This window comes from Lygodium microphyllum, chromosome 7 (assembly GCF_053477565.2).
Source record: "Lygodium microphyllum isolate KBCC chromosome 7, Lygodium_microphyllum_v1.1.10, whole genome shotgun sequence".
NCBI lineage: Eukaryota > Viridiplantae > Streptophyta > Polypodiopsida > Schizaeales > Lygodiaceae > Lygodium > Lygodium microphyllum.
The window spans coordinates 75,956,375-75,968,689 of record NC_141141.1 but is presented as its reverse complement, the minus strand read 5'-3'; the positions used below and the strand labels follow the sequence as shown (position 1 = coordinate 75,968,689).

The following is a 12,315-nucleotide window of genomic DNA, read 5'->3' as shown; positions in this document are numbered from 1 at the left end:
CTGTATTTCCATCATTGTTAGCTGATGCGGGTTTCAAGCTTGCGGTGGCCTCCACCCCTTGTAATATCGACCCCTCTATTTGCATATTATCTTCATCTATGCCTGGAACATCACTTTGATCATATACTCTCGCACTTCGAGGAGTTGAAGGTATAGCATACCACCATCGAGGTTGTCGGGGACTGGGATAGAAGATTACATGTTCACAAACACGTACAAAGCGAGTTCAAACCATTGTGACATAAACCATGTCGTATTACAATTAGCAAGCAAATGACTCTATGCACCTGTTCACAATGGGCCGGCAACACAAAGGTGTCGCACAAATCCATCCATTTTTTTTCGGAATCTATTTCGAGAAATCCAGATGGACCTCGTCGAACTATTGCTCCAGCTCCTCCAAGTACCACTTTGAACCACTGCACATCGAATAGTATCATGGAGAAGCTACGGTAATCCACTGTAATAATACTTTGCAAGTTTCCAAAATACTCCATCTCATCCACAACCGTGTTCAGATCCGTTGCTCGTCGTCGGCTCTCTTGCTCAAACCTTGCCATGACACCACAGTCCATTGTGGAGCGCATTTTGTCAATACGCTCCACGCGAAAATGTCATCCGCGCGACCACGCTGCACTATATATTTTGTACTATACATTGAAACACTCAAATTAGATATCGCATATAAAATTTAGATACGACATATTCTAAACCCCTCATCACCTTTGGACTACATCCCCTCGAGAACTCCCACTCCTCCATTGAGACCTCTGTCCCTTCGTTGGATGTTGCGGTCAAGGCTCCATGCAACCATCGTGTTGACATAAATCGTGGCATCTCCTCCATGCCTTCGGGATATCGAATCGGTCGATGACGCGTACTGCGTCGGAATTCAGCTCGCGCTTCCTCTCGATCTTGCCTTGCAATCTAGTACTTGGCGAGCCACGTCTCCATGGAGGCATGGTGCAACATACAAAAGCGATTCAACTTCTCTTCCATTGAGGCATCCATTCTTTTTTCTACCCCATTTCCAACCACCACATCTCCAGTCAATCTATCATCGTCCTTCAACGTCCATAGCATTTCATTGTCTGGTTCCACCGTTGGTAGCCATTGTGAGATATGCACTAATGCCTCTGACACCAACCAACCTTCCGCCATGCTACCTTCTGGACGAGCTCGTTGTCGCACAAAGCCTTTCAGGGTTTTCATGAAGCACTCCAGGAAGAACATCCATTGCATATGGACAGGTCCAGTAATCTCCACTTCGTCCACAAGATGCACAAGAAGGTGAACTTGTATCGTGAGCATGCTAGTAGGCAGGTATTTCTCAAAGAGACAGACCGTCTCCACTGCTCCCCACCTCGCGGATTCAATAGAGGACGTCTTAATCTCTTTCTATGAGATCCATTGCACCAAAGTCGACAACTTGTAAATGGCCCCGCGAATTTTTGGAGTAAGGCATCCTGCGATCGCGATCGGTAAGACAAACTGCCACAAATGAGAAAGCATTATAAATAAGTGCCACTTTTCAAATTGCAAAATGCCCACACTAATTATAATCCATTCTGTTCACAAACCTGACATATCTTATGCCAATCATGGGATTTTAGCCCTGACAATTAGTCATCTTTAGAAAATGCGGACCTGAGAGAACGCATCATACCCATCGGAGTGCGGATAGACTTGATTACTTGCTTCACAATGCGCTCTTCTTTGGTGGACAAAACCCAAGGAGCGCGAGGAAGCTGCACTCCCCCTTCAGCACTCGATTGGCCAAAGCGCCTCCATCTTACCTACCTCCTTCAAATCCATTCGTGACTCTATAGTGTCTCTCTTTCCTGTGATGTGGTCCCATAGCAAGTTGCCCACATTCTTGAAAATATGCATGGGATCCAACAAGTGGTTGACCTGTAAGTGGGTCCAATATGGCAACTCGTAGAAAACTGAGAACCGTCGCATTCCATTTGGATGTGATTCCGGGTTTACCATTTTCAGCTCATACCATCTTGCAGCGTTCATACGTGTTGGAGGTCGTCCAAGAAAACCTTCCCTGAGTTCATGATCCTCCAGCAAGAAAGCGGCGTGTTCTTGATATACCATCTTCTTCATGGTTCATGACCTTCGGGACTCTAACTGTGGCCCACACAATGGACATGCATGATAACCTGAGGTAACCAGACCTGTAAGGCAAGCCACGACCTAGTGAATACTTGATTGAATGAAATAAAATATAGATATTACCAGCGAGAACGGAGGTTTGCTCACCTGAGCACTCTCCCAATCCCAGAAAGTCATGCATTGTCCACATGAGAATGGCTCGAATGTTGGCTGACCGACCGCCGACCATCCCGCCTGCTCATATCTTGCATAGTGACCCCCTCCTCCCACAAAATCTTAAGCTCATCGACTAATGGACGAAGATACACGTCCATATTTTTAACTTTGTAGCGGCCGGGGATGAGCAAGGTAAGGATGAGATGTCATTTCTTCATAGAAAGCCATGGAGGGATGTTGTAGTTGACAAGCACTATAGGCCACACATTGTAAGAAGTCGAGTGCAGACCGAATGGGTTCACACCATCCATGGCGAGACCGAGCCGAAGATTCCTTGGCTCTTGCGCAAAGTCTGGGAAGGTAGAGTCAATGTGGCTCCATGCGCTCGAATCCGCTGATATTCATTGAACTCCATCCGTGGACCTATTCTGCACATGCCACATTTTCAAGCTTGCCATGCCAGACGTGCAAAACATGTGGTTTATGCGGGGGATGAGTGGAAAGTGTCTGAGAACTTTGTGAGGGATGGTTTGCCCTTGCAAGTCCTGTCGATACCTATGAGCACCACACTTTGGACATGTCTCCATAGTCTCGTATTCATCTCAAAACAGTATGCAGTCGTTGATACATGCATGGATGTTATTGTAGTCCATGCCAAGCTTCCGTAAAACATGTCGTGCATCATCACGAGACTCAGGCATGGTATTTGCAGGTGGTAATATATGATATTTCAATAACCTGAAAAAAATCATAAAATACCTTGAAAAAGCACAAATGTTTGCAATAATACTGTTTAAAAAAAAATCAATGAAGCCTATGTGCAAGGTACCTGAATAACTCGGTCACACTCGTATCGCTCCAACCGTATTTTGCTTGCACACTTAAGAGTGCAAGCAATGTCTTCAACTGAGATACTCGGCACCCATTATATAATGGTATGGATGCTTCCTCTCTAAGAGGGTCAGATGTCTCAACATCCATGGGAATCAATGCATCGATCATTGCCTCCATCTCAAGCTCCAAGATTGTAGGTAGGTCGGGAAGGTTGTCTGTCTCCTCTAGCATTGACGGTACAGATGGGCCTTGCGAGTGGTGGATTGGCTTCTACAATCCATCCATCGCATGTCCACGAACTCTTCTAATTGGCCGCAAAGGGTGCACTCCCCCTTGGATCGAGACATCACCCCCTGGATAGAAAATTTGCCAACAAGACCCAATCTTATTGTGTATGGTTTTCAATTAGTTTGCGAGTACAATGCATGATTAATATTAACTTCAAATTACCGTTTGCTGAAAATCCGCAATCGCCTGATCAATGATCTCAGATTGAAACTCGCCAAATCATCGTACGTGTTCTATAGACAATCAGTATTTTCGTCTAATTGCCAACTTGCATTGAGAGCAAGGACATGGGACACGCTGATTAAGATACGTCTCGCGATCTTGAACAATAAGACCTTCTTCGTTTTCCATCTTATCTACATTACAGCAAACGAGGCTTAAATGGATAGCTTTATGGAGATGTATGTCAAGTGGCAAGTTGACCATAAATCTTGCATTGTACATAGTAGTTGAGAGATTTTTTGATGTTATATCTCGGCCTTGTATCATGCTCAAGGATTTGTTTGTCTCGGTAGATAATTATTCGTTATTGTAAAAAACTGCACTAGAGGGCTTTGAGTATAAGTAATCCACTTATGAGCATCATGAGGATCTCTTAGTCTAATAATAAATCAGTCTCAACAAAAAGCATCTTAGAAATGTGGTTTTTTTTTCCTATGATCATATATTAAAATTAATGCCATCTATGAAATTTATCAACTATAGTAATAAAATTTATTTCAATCAATTCTACTCATAGTCATAAGACCTGAGAGAAAATATCCTATACTCAATTTAAGGGATTCTTCTTCTATAACAATACTTTTGGGTTCATTTTGATAAAGTACCGTAATGACCATTAGCTAGGGTATCATTTTCTTTTAGTCCTTCCGTTGACTAGTTGGCATGATTTCTAATTTTTTATGCCTATAAAGTTAATACAAAAATAATGAATTATGCATATCACAATTAGATCCCCTACTTGGACATTATGAAGGACATGACCAATTTTAAGCCATCTTAAAGAGTCACCAATGTACGTGGCCCATGGTAAAGCACATTGCATACCATTATCGATAAGTCTATTATCGTGCATCTTAAATCTCCTAATTAGACTTTATAAACGGTATGACTAATTTTTAGCCCCCTTAAGGAGTCGATGTAATGGTGCCCATAAAAAAAGTAAAGTGGATACCATTACCATAATCATGGATATGCTATCATTCCAATATATGTTATCTTTCTCTTTCTCTCCCTCTCCCTCCCTCTCTTTCTCTTTCTCTCGTATTTCCTCTCCCTCTCACAATATATCTTAACACTCTCCAAAAGCAAAAGGGAGAGGGAGAGAGAGAATGCACTCTCCCTCCCTCTCCCCCTCCCTCTCGCTCTCTTTCTCTTTCTCTCCCTCTCTCATTTCCTTCCCCTTCCTCTCTCTCTCCCTCTCTTTCTCTCTTTCTCTCTCATTTCCTAAACAAGCAAAAAATAAAGTGATTTAAACATTAAACAAGCAAAAGGGAGAGGGAGAGAGACAATGCACTCTCCCTCTCTTTCTCTTTCTCTCCCTCTCTCATTTCCTTCCTCTCCCTCTCCCTCTTCCTCTCTGTCTCTCCCTCTCTTTCTCTCTCATTTCCTCTCCTAAACAAGCAAAAAAAAAAGTGATTTATACATTAAACAAGCAAAAGGGAGAGGGAGAGAGAGAATGCACTCTCCCTCCCTCTCCCTCTCTTTCTCTTTCTCTTTCTCTTTCTCTTTCTCTCCCTCTCTCTCCCTCTCGCTCTCCCTCTCTTTTTCTCTTACTCTCTCATTTCCTCTCCTAAACAAGCAAAAAATAAAGTGATTTAAACATTAAACAAGCAAAAGGGGGAGGGAGAGAAAGAATGCACTCTTCCTCTCCCTCCCTCTCCCTCTCTTTATCTTTCTCTCCCCCTTCTCATTTCCTCCCCCTCCCTCTCCCTCTCCCTCTCCCTCTCTTTCTCTTTCTCTCCCTCTCTCTCCCTCTCCCTCTATTTCTCTCTCATTTCCTCTCCTAAACAAGCAAAAGAGAGTGATTTAAACCTTAAACAAGTAAAAGAAAGAGAGAGGGAGACTCACCGATGAGATATGGCGAGCGTGGGGCGGCTCCTCTTTGCGATGAAGGCTCCTCCTCTCCCTCACGAACAACGGCGGTGGTGGCGGCGGCGGTAGCGGCAAGTCTTCTACCTCTCCTTCTCTCACGACGGTTGCTCTCTCTTTCTACTATCCATACCATCAGCAACACCTTGCACATCATTGTGTTGACACAACAAAGAAATACAGAAGTCATCATCCCCTCCATAAATACTCCTTGTGCCAACTCTTTGTCTTCTCACTCGCCAAGTTGTTACCACATGCTTTGGCCTTTATGGGTTGCTACCCATGATGCGCCTTGTAACTAACCTCTTAACACACCATCATTGAGAGCATAATTGAGTCAAGCTATGCTAACAACTGAAGAATGTAAGTATGAATATACTCTAAAGCTAAAGATTCATGAAGAGAGTAGACACTACGACTTAACTTGCATTCGTGTTTCAATCTTAAATTAGAGAAGTGCATCAAATTGGTGACTTGAGCTTTGAGGAGAACTTGAGTGTATGTTGGACGCATCTTCTTATCCAAACAAAAGTTACCCTTAGTTCATGAACTTACTTTGAGAATTCTCCTTGTATCTAAACTTCTTCTTCTATGTATTTGCTTTCAGTTGAGTACTTTTCATAATCCTTTGCTCCCATCTCGTATAGCTTCCATGTGATGAGTGACTTTCTTGAATTCCTACCACTACAAGGATATGAGGGTATAGTGATGCCCATTAGCGAGAGAAATAGCGGCATCGCTATTTGCGTCGCAAATGCAATGCTAATAGCGACGCAAATAGCGATGGTACCTAGAGGAAAAAAACGTGGGCCCAAACCCGAGCGCCTCATTTTTCACGCATTCATGAAAGAGAGAGCGAAAGGGAGAGTGAGAGGGAGAGCGAGCATCTTGCTGAGAGGGAGAGAAAGTAAGAAAGAAGAAGAAAGAAGGCTTCTCACCGCCACCGCCTCCATTGCTGTCGTTCACGACGTAGAGGAGGAGGGGTACAGAGGGTGAAGAGGAGCCGCAGTCACGAAGAGGAGCCACCAAACCCTTCTTTGAGCCTTTACGGTGATTGAATTATCCATTCTTACTTTGCTTTTGTGTTTTCTCTCTCTTTTACTTGTTTTTTGTATAATTCGTGTATTGAGAGAGGGAGAGAAAATGAGAGAGAAAGGGACGGAGAGGGAGAGGGAGAGAGAGGGAGAGGAAATGAGAGAGGGAGAGGAATTTTTCTCTCTCTCTCTTACTTGTTTTTTGTATAATTCGTGTGTATTGAGAGAGGAAGAGGAAATGAGAGAGAAAGAGAGGGAGAGGGAGAGGGAGAGGGAGAGGGAGAAGGAGGGAGAGAGAAAGAGAGGAATAGGGAGAGGCAGAGGGAGGGAGACATTAAACATAATAGGGAAATGAGAGAGGGAGAGGGAGAGGGAAACATTGAAAGAGAGAAAGAGAGGGCGAGGGAGAGAGAGGGAGGGAGAGAGAAAGAGAGGGGGAGGGAGAGGAAAAGAGAGAAAAAACATTAAACATAATAGGGAAAGAGAGAAAGAGAGAAAGACAGGGTGAGGGTGAGGAAGGGAGAAGAAATGAGAGAGGGAGAGGAAGAGAGAAAAAGGAAATGATAGAGGGAGAGGAGAGAGAAAAAAATGAGAGGAGAGGAGAGAGAAAAAGAGAGAAAAGATGTTAAACATAATAGGGAAAGAGAGAGAGAGGGTGAGGGTGAGGGAGGGAGAAGAAATGAGAGAGGGAGAGGAAGAGAGCAAAAGAAACTGAGAGAGGAAGAGGAGATTTAAAAAAATGAGAGAAGGAGAGGAGAGAGAAAATATGTTAAAAATAATAGGGAAAGAGAGAAAGTGAGGGAGAGGGTGAGGGTGAGGGAGGGAGAGGAAATGAGAGAGGGAGAGAAAGAGAGAAAAGGAAATGAGAGAGGGAGAGGGAAGTTGAGAGAAAGAGAGGGAGAGGGGGAGGGGGAGGGGTAGGGAGAGAAAATGAGAGAGGGAGAGGGAGTTCTCTCTCTCTCTCTTTTACTTATTTTTGTTATAATTCGTGTGTATTGAGAGAGGGAGAGGAAATGAGAGAGAAAGAGAGGGAGAGGTAGAGGGAGGGAGAGGAAATGAGAGAGGGAGAAAATGGGAAAGGAAGAGGGAGGGAGGGAGAGAGGGAGGGAGAGAGAAAGAGAGGGGGAGGGAGAGGGAGACATTAGAAATGAGAGAGGCAAAGGGAGAGGGAGAGGGAGAGGGAGAGGGAGAGAGAGGGAAACCTTGAAAGAGAGAAAGAGAGGGAGAGGGAGAAGGAGGGAGAGAGAAAGAGAGAGGGAGAGAGAGGAAAAGAGAGAAAAAACATTAAACATAATAGGGAAAGAGAGAAAGAGAGGGTGAAGGTGAGGGAGGGAGAGGAAATGAGAGAGGGAGAGGAAGAGAGCAAAAGGAAATGAGAGAGGGAGAGGAGAGAGAAAAATAGAGAAAAGATGTTAAACATAATAGGGAAAGAGAGAAAGAGAGGGTGAGGGTGAGGGTGAGGGAGGGGGAGGAAATGAGAGAGGGAGAGGAGAGAGAAAAAGAGAGAAAAAATTTTAAACATAATAGGGGAAGAGAGAAAGAGAGGGATAGGGTGAGAGAGGGAGGGGAGAGAGGAAAAATGAGAGAAGGAGAGGAGAGAGAAAAAGAGAGAAAAGATGTTAAACATAATAGGGAAAGAGAGAAAGAGAGGGTGAGGGTGAGGGTGAGGAAGGGAGAGAAAATGAGAGAGGGAGAGGAAGAGAGAAAAGGAAACGAAAAAACATTAAACCTAATAGAGAAAGAGAGAAAAAGAGGGTGAGGGTGAGGGAGGGAGAGGAAAGAAGAGAGGGAGAGAAAGAGAGAAAAATGAAATGAGAGGGGGAGAGGAGAGAGAAAAAGAGAGAAAAAACATTAAACCTAATAGGGAAAGAGAGAAAGAGAGGGAGAGGGTGAGGCAAGGAGAGCAAGTGAGAAAAGGAAGAGAGAGAGGAGAGAGGAGAGAGAAAAAACATTAAACATAATAGGGAAAGACCAAAAGAGAGGGAGAGGGTGAGGGAGGGAGAGGAAATGAGAGAGGGAGAGAAAGAGGGATAAAAAATGAGAGAAAGAGAGAAAAATGAGAGAGGGAGAGGAGAGAGAAAAAACATTAAACCTGATAGGAAAAGAGAGAAAGAGAGGGAGAGGCCGAGGGAGGGAACGTATACGAGAGAGGGAGAGAAAGAGAGAAAAGGAAATGAGAGAGGGAGAGGAGAGTGAAAAAGAGAGAAAAAACCCATATACCTAATAGGGAAAGAGAGAAAGAGAGGGAGAGGGTGAGGGAGGGAGAGAAAGAGAGAAAAGGAAATGAGAGAGGGGGAGGAGAGAGAAAAAATGAGAGAGGGAGAGGATAGAGAAAAAGAGAGAAAAAACATTAAACCTAATAGGGAAATAGAGAAAGAGAGGGAGAGGATGAGGCAGGGAGAGGAAATGAGAGAGGGAGAGGAAGTGAGAAAAGGAAATGAGAGAGGGAGGGGAGAGAGAAAAAGAGAGAGAAAACATTAAACTTGATAGGGAAAGAGAGAAAGAGAGGGAGACGGTGAGGGAGGGAGAGGAAATGAGAGAGGGAGAGAAAGAGAGAAAAGGAAATTAATTGTTGTTATTTGTAGTAGTAGTAGTTTTTTCTTTTCTTTTATTGTTTATTGTTTTCTAGTTGTTTTGTTTTGTTTTTTCTTTGTAGTAGTAGTAGTAGTTGTTGTTGTTGTTATTTTTTCTTCTTTTCTTATTTATTATAGTGGTCATAGTTGTGGTAGTGGTAGTGGTAGTGGTAGTCGTGGTCGTGATCGTGGTCGTGGTTGTAGTCATAGTTGTAGTCGTAGTCGTGGTCGTGGTCATGGTCGTGGTTGTAGTCGTAGACGTGGTCGTGGTCGTGGTCATGGTCGTGGTTGTAGTCGTAGTCGTGGTCGTGGTCTTCATCGTAGTCCTAGCCGTGATTATTAAAGAAAATAAGAGAGGGGGAGGAAGAGAAAAAAGAAGAAGGAACGAGAGAGAGGGAATAAATATACAACATAATAAAGAAAGAGAAAGAGAGAGAGAGATGGAAGGAGAGGAGATAATGAATGGATAAAAAACAAAGAGAGAGTGGTGGCGACGTCCGGTGCAACACCATGAGACGGAAAATACTCCGACATATATATGATAATCTGTGGGTGGGTGGGTGGAGACTTTACATACATTAATTTTTGCTGAGTTACAAGAGAAGAAATCCCTTCTCAAACAATTTAAGAAAGAAAAAAAGAATGATAACAAAAATAAATTGTTTGTCGTAATGTAGACAAAATGGAAAACAATGAAGGTCTTGTTGTTCAAGATCACAAGGTGTATCTTAATCAGCGTGTCCCATGTCCTTGCTCTCAATGCAAGCTCGCAATTAGACGAAAAAGTTGATTGTCTATATAACACGTACAAATCTTTGGCGAGTTTCAATCTAAGATCATTGATCAGGTGATCTTGGATTTTCAGCAAATGGTAAGAAAAGTTAATATCAATCATGCATTGTACTCGCAAGCTAATTGAATACCATATACAAGAAGATTGGGTGTGGCTGGCAAATTTTCTATCTAGGGAGGTGACGTCTCATCCCAAGGAGGAGTGCACCTTTTGCGGCGTGCGATGGATAGAGTGCTTGAGCCAATCCACCACTTGGAAGGTACTACCCAATCTATACCGTCAATACTAGAGGAGACAGACAGCCTTCCAAACCTACCTACAATCTTGGAGCCTGAGATGGAGGCAATGATCGATGCATTGATTCCCATGGATATCGAGACTTCTGATCCGCTTAGAGAGGAAGCATCCATACCATTATATGATGGGTGTCCAGTATCTCGCCTCCTAAAAACACTGCTTGCACTCCTAAGTGTACAAGTAAAATACGGGTGAAGCCATGCGAGTATGACCGAGTTGTTTAGGTACCTTTTACGTATACTTCCTTGATTTCTTTTGGGCACTATCCTTGAAAACATTTGTGCTTTTTCAAGGTGTATCAATAGTTGCATACTGTTTTGAGGAGAATACGAGACTATGAAGACATGTCCAAAGTGTGGTGCTCATAAGTATCAACAAGACTTGCAAGGGCAAACCATCCCTTAAAATTTTCTTAGACACTTTTTGCTTATCCCCCGCATAAACCACATGTTTCCTACGTCTGACATGGCAAGCTTGAAAATGTGGCATGTGTAGAATAGGTCCACAGATGGAGTTCAACGAATATCAGCGGATTCACGTGCATGGAGCCACATTGACTCTGCCTTCCCAGGCTTTGCCCGAGAGCCAAGGAATCTTCAGCTCAATCTTGCAATGGATGGCATAAACCCATTCGGTCTACACTCAACCTCTTACAGTGTGTGGCCTATAGTCCTTGTCAACTACAATATCCCTCCATGGTTTTCTACGTAGAAAGGACATCTCATCCTTAGCTTACTCGTCCCCGGCCACTACAAAGTCAAAAATATGGACGTGTATCTTCATCCATTAGTCGATGAGCTAAAGATTTTGTGAGAGGAGGGGGGTCACCATGCAAGATATGAGCAAGCGCGATGGTCGACGGTCTGCCAATATTCAAGCCATTCTCATGTGGACGATGCATGAATTTTTGGGATTCGAAGAGTGCTCAGGTAAATAGGCTTCCGTTCTCGTTGGTAATATCTATATTTTATCTGGTTCAAGTTTGTATTTACTAGATAGAGGTATTGTAACAGGTCAGGTTACCTCAAGTTATCATGCATGTCCATTGTGCGGGCCACAATTAGACCCCCGAAGGTCACGAACCATGAATAAGATGGTATATCAAGGACATGCCGCTTTCTTGCGAGAGGGTCAGGAGCTCAAGGAAGGTTTTCTTGGACGATCTCCAACACGTATGAATGCCACAAGCTGGTACGACCTGAAAATGGTCCACGCAGAGTCACATCCAAACGGAATGCGACAATTCTCAGTTTTATACGAGTTGCCATATTGGATCCACTTACAGATCAACCACTTGTTGGATCCCATGCATATTTTCAAGAATGTGGGCAACTTGCTATGGGACCACATCACAAGAAAGAGAGACATTATAGTATGACGTGTTTTCTCAAGTTTGCATTTTCTAATGGCGACCAACTATCAGGGCTAAAATCCCATGACTGGCATAAGATATATCAGGTTTGTAATATGAATGGATTGTAATTAGCATGCACATTTTGCTATCTGGAGTGTAGCCATTGTTTATAACGTTTTCTCATTTGTGACAGTTTATACTACTGATCGTGATCGCAAGATGTCTTACTCCAAAAATACGCAGGGCCATTTACAGGTTGTCGAATTTGGTGCAATGGATCTCACAGAAAGAGATTAAGACGTCCTCTATTAAATTCGCGAGGTGGGGAATAGTGGAGACGGTCTATCTCTTTGAGAAATACATGCTACCAGCATGCTCATGATACAAATCCACCTTCTTGTACATCTTGTAGATGAAGTGGAGATTGCTAGACCTGTCCATATGCAATGGATGTTCTTCTTGGAGCGCTTCATGAAAACCTTGAAAGGCTTTGTGTGACAAGGAGCTCAACCAGAAGGTAGCATGGCTGAAGGTTGGTTGGTGTTTGAGGCACTAGTGCATATTTTATAATGGCTACCAACGGTGGATCCAGACAATAAAATGTTATGGTCGCTGAAGGACGATGATAGACTGACCGGAGATGTATTGGTTGGAAATGGGATAGAAAAAAGAATGGATGCTGCAATGGAGGAGAAGGTGAATTACTTTTGTATGTTGCACCATGCCTCTATGGAAATGTGACTCGCTAAGTACGAGATCGCTAGGTAAGATTGA

At 43.4% G+C, this 12,315-nt stretch overlaps 1 pseudogene; it reads left to right on the top strand.

Moving 5' to 3' along the window:
- Positions 1–10,652: 10,652 nt before the first annotated feature.
- LOC148033605 (uncharacterized) lies at positions 10,653–12,111 on the top strand (annotated as a pseudogene).
- Positions 12,112–12,315: the final 204 nt, after the last annotated feature.